Here is a 10,474-nt window from a genome sequence, read left to right as displayed (position 1 = left end):
ATTTCATTGTCAAATCTGAAGCTTAATTTTGCTGGATACAGTATTCTTGGTTGGAATCCATTATTTTTCAGCGTTTGAAATACATTGTTCCAGGATCTTCTCGCTTTCAACGTCTGTGATGAAAAATCAGCCGTTAACCTAAATGGTTTACCCCTGAATGTAATCTGCCTCCTTTCTCTCGTAGCTTTTAATATTCTCTCCTTGTTCTGTATGTTGGCTATCTTCATAATTATGTGTCTTGGAGTTGGTCTATTACGGTTTTGAATATTTGGGGTCCTGTAGGCTTCCAGGATTTGTCAATCCATTCCATCTTTCATATCTGGGAAGTTTTCTAGGATTATTTCATTCAATAGGTAGTCCATTCCTTTGGTTTGAACCTCTATACCTTCTTCTATCCCAATGACTCTCAAGTTTGTTTTTTTTATGACATCCCATATCTCTTGGATAGATTGCTCATGAGTTTTAAGCATCCTTTCTGTGTTGACTAGTTCTTTTTTATTTCCTTTTTTCAAATTAGAATGAAGTGATCCATCATTATATCTCTCCTTAAAAATGACTTCACCTTCTTTATACCTCTCTTCTTCCACTGAATTTTCTTGGTAACATCTTGCACTGGTTTTTAACCCAAATAGCCTGGGTCTTTATGTTTGATCCTTTGTAGCCAAAAATTGTCTCAGAAAATTCACACAACTCTATTGATTTCTTTCACTTCAAATTCACAAGTTTAAAACTTAAATAGATACATGTTCTGAAACCCTACCAAGTTGTTTTTAATGAATGACTGGGTGAATCAGGAATTTCATTATGACATATCAGTGTGTTGATAAATTTTCAGAAATTCTGCTCATCATGAATTCAATTCTCTGCATGTAATTTCTACTACTTACTGCTTCTAATGCTAAGATTATTCCTGTCATGTTGTATGTTTCTTTCTTCTCAGTATGTTGCCTTTCCAGAAAATCTTTTATGTTTAATTTACTTGAGAATTAAAGGGATTTTTGTCTAAAACATTCTTTCATTTATGCACATAAATCTTCAAATGCATATTCTTCATTTTTATCTTATTTGCCCTGTTGTCTTTTTGTGGTTTGGATATTGTTTTGTTCTGTAATGTCTAAAAAATGTAAATATCAGTCTTATGGGGAGATTTTTTAAAAATTTAATTATGAAGGAAATTTTTTTAAGATCAAAAATTTGCCACAACATGATATAGAAGGATTTTCCTTGCATCATTTGGCTATTTATCTTTATCTCCGAACTATTCAGCATGTCTCTTAGAACTAAAAAAAGAAGAAGAAGAAGGTTTATGTCTTTAGTTAGGCAGGACCACTTATGCAATACACAAGTTGCCTATGTTTGAGAAACTCATGCTCTTTGGAAGAAAGCCCAGATGAGAGTATGAGTGGGAACTGGAAATACATCCTGAGCCCAGTGCAAAGTGGCATATTCCTAGCAGAAGGGGCTCCCTTTCGGTCTCAGAAAGATGTGGTCTACCAGCCTGTCTGAGTGTCTGCAGAGCAGTCTGCTTCCTACAAAATAGAAGTAATCAGATGATACTTTCCCTGAAATCACACAAATAAAGACCTCCAGCTTACCCATGTCTCTGTGCATTTATCTGCCTTCCCATCTGAGCCACCTATGCTGCTAAAAAGCCCACTTCTTTCAATGCCACCCAGCAATTTCCCCTTTTCCTGCATCATGCATTGTCCCCCTTCTACTAGAAAATTTTCATCAGCATGCAAACATGTAATTTCTCTGTCTAAAGAAGTAGTTTTCCTTCTGTAGATGCTGCTCCATCTGTTTCTCTATTTCTCTGCTCCATAATCAGAGCAAAACCCCACATGGGAACAGAATGCTCCCATACATCAGCTTGGAGATCTCCCTCACATTGTTCAGACCTCTCCTCAAATTCACTTTCTTGAGAGGATGTCCTTTACCACCCTCTTTTAACATCCCTGTCCCTACTTTAGCACTTTTTTTTAAATCTTCTTCCCTAAATTAGTTTTCTCCATAGCATTGGGATAATCTGATATACTGTAAACACTGTTTAGTTTCAGCTTTGAGTCATGGAGCTAGATCAAATTTTGTATATTGGCATTTTCTAGAGCATGGCCCCAAACCATTATTTCAAATTAGAAGGGTTACTTTGTCACAGACACAAATTAACAATGAAGGTAATAAAATTGAAGTTTTAGGTATCCTCCCTCACTTTTAAAGACCAGCGAGAATATCTATTGGGAGGATAAGAATGTTTACCACCAGGAAGCATGTCTTTAGAAACATTTTTCTGGAATGTTGCCCACATAGTTTAAAAAAAAAGACATAAATTTCCAAGAACTTTTAAGATGATTTGTAAGTAAATATGTTTAATTTCCCCAACTTCAATCAAACTAAACAAAGTGAAGTATTTCCTTGATATAGAATTTTGGAGGTACTTACTATGTAAGTCTCAATGTAAATCTTTCAAAGGAGCATGAAACATGCAGTATTTTTCACATGTTCACTTCCATTTATTCCAAGAGTCTCTTAAACAACCAACCTTCTGTGTAAACTCTTTGGAAAGGGCTGCTCTGGAAACGTCCACCCTCTCTGCTTCCTATCCCACTCCCATCAAAAAAGGTGAGAAGTTCTTTCCCTGTTTGTAGCAGCTACAGTGGGTTCCCAAAATGATTGGAAGGTCATTTCATAGTGAATTTTATATTCTATGGAAATATGAAGTAGAGTCTTTTTGAGTTGATTGAACATCCCATGTTTAGCATGAGTGTGGGTGAAATAAGAACAAAAATAATTACCTTGAACACAAAGTAGCCTGCCTATAATGATTACAGTTTAATCCACATCAATCTTTCATCCATGAAGGAGATTAAAGTTGCTTTCTTCAAAAGAAGAAGAGGTGCATCAATAATGTAAGGTTTTTTGTTTTTTTTTTTTTTAATCCAGAGATTGAACCCAGGGGCACTTAACCACTGGGCCACATCCCCAGCCCTTTCTATTTTTTAATTTTTTATTTAGGACAGGGTCTCACTAGGTTGCTTAAGTTCTTGTTAAATTGCGGAAGCTGGCTTTAAACCTTTGATCCTCCTGCCTCAACTTCCTGAGCCACTGGGATTACAGGTATGAGTTACCACGCTTGGCTGGATAATGTTTTTAGATTAATCTTTACTTTTAAATTTTACTGACCTCGTGGAAACTGGCAGTAACCTATATCATACGCAAAAGGTAGATCAATGCAATTGTTGATTGGAGGTTCCAATAATAGTTTAAAAATAATTTTAAAATATTTTAAGTTGCATAATATAAGAAGAATGGTGACGTGAATGTTTCATAACATAACTAAACTAGATGAGACAATAGACAATAAATAGCAGATAATAGATTTAATAGTTTAAACATCTGTGTTCGAAAAAAATGTCACAGATAGACAGTGAAATGCTGGGTTTCTGTTCTTGTGACTAAAAGGCTCAGGGGTCACTCCAGATAAACTGGGCTAACTGGGCTGCACGAAATAACCACATAAGAGATACAAATACCTTTTTCTTTGGGGTCGCTGTGAGGGCTCCTCTGACCTTAAAGTTCTGCAGGAAGAAAGAGAGAGCAAGAGCACGCGCTGAGCCCTTTTATTGAGGGAAGCTATTCAAATGAGGCAAGGGGTTAGGTTTCAGGGGGCTGACTATCTTCATGATGTCCACTGTCAGCAGGTTGACTGACACCTGGGTAGGCCACACCCAAGGGCACAGTAAGAGAAGGGGACACACACAAGGCACTTCCATGGAAGATTCTATCCTAAACAGGGCAAGGGGTTATATTACAAAGGAACTGGTGAGCGTAGCTTCACCCATGGGGCTGTAGCAAGACACACCTATGCACCAGACACAGACCCTCCTACTCAAGAAGGGTGGGGAAAGCTCTGCCACATTTCTGTGATTGAGCACCTCAGCACCCAGCCCGGGAGTGTGACTTAGTCACATGTAAGGTTGGTCTCCCACAGTCAAAGTTAGTTTTAAGCAATTCTTCCTGTGGGAAACTGAGTAGTGAGTATGCATGTGTATTTATTAATGAGAAGTACAACTTTCTTTGTATTTAGGTTTCTTCTAGCATACCATCTATTTTTCTAACTTTTCATTTGCATTGTATCACAGTTACAGCATCTGCATTCACAAGATTACTCACTTCCCTTGCTCTGATTTCATAGCATTTAACAACTGTAATTACACTTTTCAAGTGCAGTACCAATCTTCAGTATTACATTCACTCTCAAGGATATTAGCTTTCAAAAATGCTGAAAACTCTTAGAAGTCTCATTTGTAAAGATGGGCTGTACTTAATTTTGATGACAGTTATCTTGTTCATAACCACACTAAAAAGATGAATCTCATTAAAAGTGTATTACAATTGGCAAATCTAGCTATGATGGAGTAAATTCTATCATCAAATTTGTTGAAATGGTCTTAGGTATGAGTTATTTGGAGTTTTAAGAGGAGAGGTGATAAAAATAAAAATTTCTTACTTTCTGGATAAATATTGGTCAAGATTCACAGGGTGAAAATATATCTTGGCTTTCTTAGCATAGCCTGAGTTTGGCCTGTTGCTTTTGTTTAATACTTTCATAGCTTCCCTTTTGCTCTCAAATGTGACCTGGTATTGATGAAAAATTTTATAGTCATCCTATTTATAGATCATCTACTAAGAGCTCACTAATTCTGGAATGAGTTTACCTAAATAATTAAGTTCTTTCTTTCTTCTATCTTCCTCTAATATCTACTATACTATAATGCTTGGATGGATTTGTAATAACAGACTTTTATACATATATAATAAACAAAAGTTAATTTTAAGTTATACATAGGTTTTAAGTCATTAAAATGTAGTAAAGTATATAAAACCACTAATCAGATGAATGCATGTTATTTTAACATATTTTCTCACCTTCACACATTAGATGCACTATTATACATATTGTATCTTGATTATTCCACTTCCATGAATTTTGGGACAACTGTATAAATAAATAAAATTCTTTGCTCTCTAAATCAAGAAAAGCCTTCATCTATGTTTAAATGACTTCTAAGACAAGTATGGTTGTTACCAAAGAGAATAGAAATTTAAATCATACAATTATTATTATTATTTTTCCCCTAAATAATTTTGACCTAACAATGTCTCAGCACTATCATTAGCACCATTGTTATCATACCCAGAAATATTATGATGAATACTACTAAGTAGTTCATTGTTTACAATTATTGCAAAGTTACTTTCTTGATTGATGGCAATAGAATTTTTAGTATTTTCTGTTATTTTAAAAAAAGTTTACATCTTATATACATGAAACATAGAATATAAAACATTAGTTATACCAACCATATAATTAATCCATTAATATTTAAATAGCCGGGGGATCCAACATGGCAGTGGGCGGAGAGGCAGCGCTTTCAATACCCCCTCAGTGATGGGGTCAGAAAGATGCATACGTGCTAGGAGATTCTACTTGCGGAGAATCTCCTAGCAAAATTCCACTGAAGAGAGACCGGCCGGGAGTTACTAGGATTTTTAGAAGTGACAGTTTGCCCCAGACGAGTGAATCCCCATCACGAGACACAGAGGTCCAGATCCGCCAGACGCTGTCCGCGCGCCGCGGCGCGGCCGCCCGCACACCCGCCCGCAGCCACCGTGACTGGGTGGCTAGCCTCCATGACGCAGCTTGGCAGGAAGAGGTCTTTACCCAAGCCTTCATGAAATAGCTAGCCGGGAGCTGAGGCCAACCAGGGACGGACCAGTCCCACCCCTCCCTTCAGACACTCTGGCAAGGAGCCTGGGGCCCACCATAGCAGAGAGGTGACGTCATTGGAGTTCGGCGACGGAATTCCTTCCCAGCGGAATCCACTTTAGCAGGTGTGTGACTCCCACCCCATCCAGATACAAGCAGCCAGGAAACCTCAGGTTATCTCTCCGAGGGCGTGTCTGTAGGGAAGCAGAGGGGATTCCCGACCCCCAACCCCCCATATCACCAGGAGGACAACTTAAATCTACAACTCCCAAGGTCTTAGCCGCCAGTTTACCACAGCACTGGGGCTTAAATGGGACGAGCGGTGGGGCTGCAAGTGTAACTAGATCTCTGGGGAACCGCTTGTGGTGAACAGGACCTGGCTGGCTGGCTGACAGGAGGAAGGGGGGGAAGGGCCGGAGAAGTGAAATGGCTCTGGACTGACAAGACTGAGAGTCTTCCAGGAGCCGCCTTACAGGGATTGCTATTGGCAGGCAGAGGGCAGAAGCTCCGCTCGGAGAGCACAGCTCTGCCTACTGGAAGAGAAGAAAATTGATCTCTAAGACTTCAATTTTTTTTTCCTCTTCTCTCTCTGTTCCTTTCTCCCCTTTTCCTTCTTTCTTTCTTTCCCATTTCACATTTTTATTGTTCTTTTCATTCTCCTCTAATCTATCTATCTCTCTCTCCTTCTTTCTTTTTAAGAGCACCTTCCTTCCCCTACCCCCCAACTTTCATCCCAAGCATTACGTCTTCCATAACGTGTAATTGTCTAAATGCAAATAGGTGAATGTTTCAAAGCTGTCTATAGGGCTCCTAAATACCTAGCTACTACCAACACCCTGATCCAATTGCCTGTTAGTATCCCCCTTCAGTAGAGCAATCTTCTGAAGTAGCCAAGACATACTAACCCTCATACCATCATAGCACCTAACCTAAACATAAAGTCCTAAGAACAAACAACAAATCACTATATGCATGCAGAACCAAGAAGCCTTTTATGAATTGAATGAATCAGCTTTAAAGTACAATAAAGCCCAACATTTCTAGGCATAATCTCCCACCACAAAGGAGAGACAACAGAGATATACAAAACCAAAACAAATTTATAGGAGAAAGCAGTTACACAGCAGTCAAACAGAGCTGGAAAGTAACGTGAACAACATGAAAAAACAAGGGAAAAAAGGATTAAAAACAATGCAGGACAACTTAAATCTACAGGAGGACCTAGAAGCATCAGAAAATAGGACAGGGAAAGAACTCAAGGCATACCTAACTCAGATGGAACGGAATATTAGAGAAGACATGAGACAGCAAGTCCAAGCAATGAAAGTATATTTTGAAAACGAATTAAACAAACAAATCCAAACTGCAAAGAACGAGCTTTACCAGGAGATAGAGATCTTAAAAAAAAAACCAAACAGTAATCCTAGAAATGCAAGAAACCATAAACCAGATTAAAAACTCTAACGAGAATATTACAAATAGACTAGATCAAGTAGAAGTCAGAACATCAGATAATGAAGACAAAGTTTATTAACTTGAAAAGAATATAGTCAACACAGAAAAGATGCTTAAATCTCATGAGCAATCTATCCAAGAGATATGGGATGTCATAAAAAAAACAAATTTCAGAGTCATTGGGATAGAAGAAGGCACAGAGGTTCAAACCAAAGGAATGGACAACTAATTAAATGAAATAATCCTAGAAAACTTCCCAGAGATGAAAGATGGAATAGATTGCCAAATCCTGGAAGCCTACAGGACCCCAAACATCCNCTATATATATATATATATATATATATATATATATATATATATACTCTATGTATTCTGACAATAGTGCCAGCTATCTTAATTTATAGCAGAATATTTTTTGAAAAAATTGAATTGTATTATGCCAAAGATGATTCACTATATTATTTGAATTTTAGATCGTGAAAAACTTCTAACAATGTAAAATGATTGGTTGAAATTAATGATTTGTTCAAGTGTAATTATGAAATTCCTAATATAATCATTATAAAAATGTAAGAAGGAAATCATAATTAACTAGCTCAACTTAATCAAAATATTATTGGAAAGTTAACTAACTTTTTGATGCTAAAAGAGTTAGTCAGGACAGCCACTTAATACCAAGGAGAAAACTTATAAACTAAATGAAACAAAAATCTCTTGGCACGAATATTAGCTGCCTTCTCCAGTTTCTTTCTTTTTCTTTCTTTTTATGTTTTTTTTTAATTTTTCTTCTTTCAATTCCCTCTTCCTTCGCCACCCAGGCTTCATTGAAACTGCCATGCCTTCATTTTCAATGTTTCCTTTGATTTCTAGCACATCTGTCCTGTTAACTTTCCTTAAAATATACTTCCCACTGTCTAGATTAAATTTTGTCCTTCAGATATGAACTGAGACATCATCACCTCCTCCACAGATTCCTGGCCCCTCAAGACTGAACTAGGTGTTCACCCTGTGTGCCTGCATTCCTCTCTCACAGCACATAGTGTGCAGGGAGTGTTCATTTGTCTGTCTGATGAGTCTATAAGTCCCTTGAGGAAAGAGCCTGTGCTAAAAACATAGTAAATCCTCAATAAATATTTATTGAAGAACAAATAAATATCAAGAGGATAAAATTGAAGCCAGGCATGGTGATGCACACCTGTAATCCAAGAGGCTCAAGAGGTTGAGGCAGGAGAATCACCAGTTCAAAGCCAGTCTCAGCAACTTAGCAAGGCCCTAAGCAACTCAGTGAGACCCTATCTCAGAATGAACTATAAAAAAGACTGGGGATGTGACTCAGTGGCTAAGTGCCCTTGGATTCAATCCTCAGTACCAAAAACAAAAAGAGGATAAAATTAACTAGACCTACGCTGGTCACCACAAAGATGTAAAAGTTCCTGTTATGCTGAAAATATACTAAAAATATTTCAAGAAATATTTTAATATAACTACCAAGGAAGACAAATTTAAGTTGATAGGAAAAGTACATAGGTATACATATTTTAAGGAAGGGGTCTAGCAGCTGGGGTCCATCCCAACTCAGTATGGAAAACCTTTGGCTATAATAGATATTTAAGGATCTTTCTAACAAATGATTTATGTGACAGAATGATTATATCAGCCTCAAATTTTTAGTGGTGTAACAGAAGGAGAGACAGATTTCTTGGCTCTATTTTAGTGAAAAAAAAAACAGGGTTGATGGGAAGAGTAATTCAAAACATTACAGCCTTCCCCTTCTCATTTAATTAAGTTGCCATTGAAAGGCTCTGACGGGGAGACAGTAAGGAAAGAGAGAGCAAAAGTAGAATTATGATGATTGATGGTCATCATGTAAAATCATCCTGTTGCTTTGCTCTAGAGAGTGAACTAAATACTTTTTGAAATAGTTCTGGCAACACATATTCATTTGATTAGCCCATGATCTCAAAGAGAAGTGGAAGGTGCTTGCTAATCCAGCTAATGTAATATATCTATGAAAAAAAATATGTTTTATCATATATTTTATTTCCATTTTATTCATGTTTTATTATATCATAAGACTTAATTAACAGCATGGAGAAAAAATGATGAATATATTTATAAAAGTACATGTTTTTGTTTTGCCTAATCTTATATAAAGAAATTGCACCATAAACAATGGGAGAAGGAACAAAGACCAGTTTATGTAATCAGCAGATAATGAATGACTTTCAGCTCTTATTAATACAAGCCAAACATGATGCAACTAAATTCACTCTGAAAGCCTAGGAGGTCTTTGCTTTGGAAATATGCAATGCCTGCAATCTTAGTTTCACAGTTCCTCTGAGATGCCCCTTAGCTTTAAAAAATATTATATTTCTGCTAAGATATTTACTATCATCTTGTTGGTTAAAAAATAAAAGTAAAAAGATAAAGCAGATACTTGAAGGAATGCATACTTTTTTATTTTTTCAGATTCTGTATTATAGAAATTTCAAAGACAAAAGTTTCTAGGGCAATATCTAAATAATTCAATAAAGTATATTAATATAAGCAAATGAGAAAAATAAAATCCCTATGTTCTCTTTAGTAAATTTTACATTTATCAACCTGTTTGTTCTCTCCTCTGCATGACGAATACCTTAAAAACCAACAAACCCACCAAAACCAAAAAATCAATAAAAGTCCAACAAGAACAAAACCTAGTGCCTTACCTTTATGCCTCTAAAACCTTGAAAAGTACCTGGCACATACCATATACTTTATAAGTAGGGTAATCTTACTTCCTAATTTGCCTGGCATATCCTAGACTATTTTTGCTTTCTCAATATAAACTTTTTCAAAATTTTCTCATTTTTTAAAAAAAATATTAAGAGCTTAAATCTTCAGAAAAGTTGCATGAATAGTTGACATTAAATATCCATATATACTTCATCAAGTTTTCCCAGTCACATTTATTTTTTCTTCTTCCCCTGCCTCCTCCCTCCCTCCCTTCCTCTCTCTTCCCACTCCATATATATGGGAAATACACACGTACTAATACATATTGTTTTCTGAAACATTTGAGAATAGATTATAGACATTAGGACAACTTAACTTTGAATATACTAGCATGTATGTCCCAAGAACAAGAATATTTCCTATGCCTTCATTTTCAATGTCCTGTGAAATTATCAAATTCAAAAAATTTAACTATTTAACACTGCTATATCATATATATATATATATATATATATATATATATATATATATATATAT

The sequence above is a fragment of the Marmota marmota genome, unplaced genomic scaffold, assembly GCF_001458135.2.
Source record: "Marmota marmota marmota unplaced genomic scaffold, marMar, whole genome shotgun sequence".
Taxonomy (NCBI): domain Eukaryota; kingdom Metazoa; phylum Chordata; class Mammalia; order Rodentia; family Sciuridae; genus Marmota; species Marmota marmota.
Note: the sequence above shows the minus strand (reverse complement) of the source record.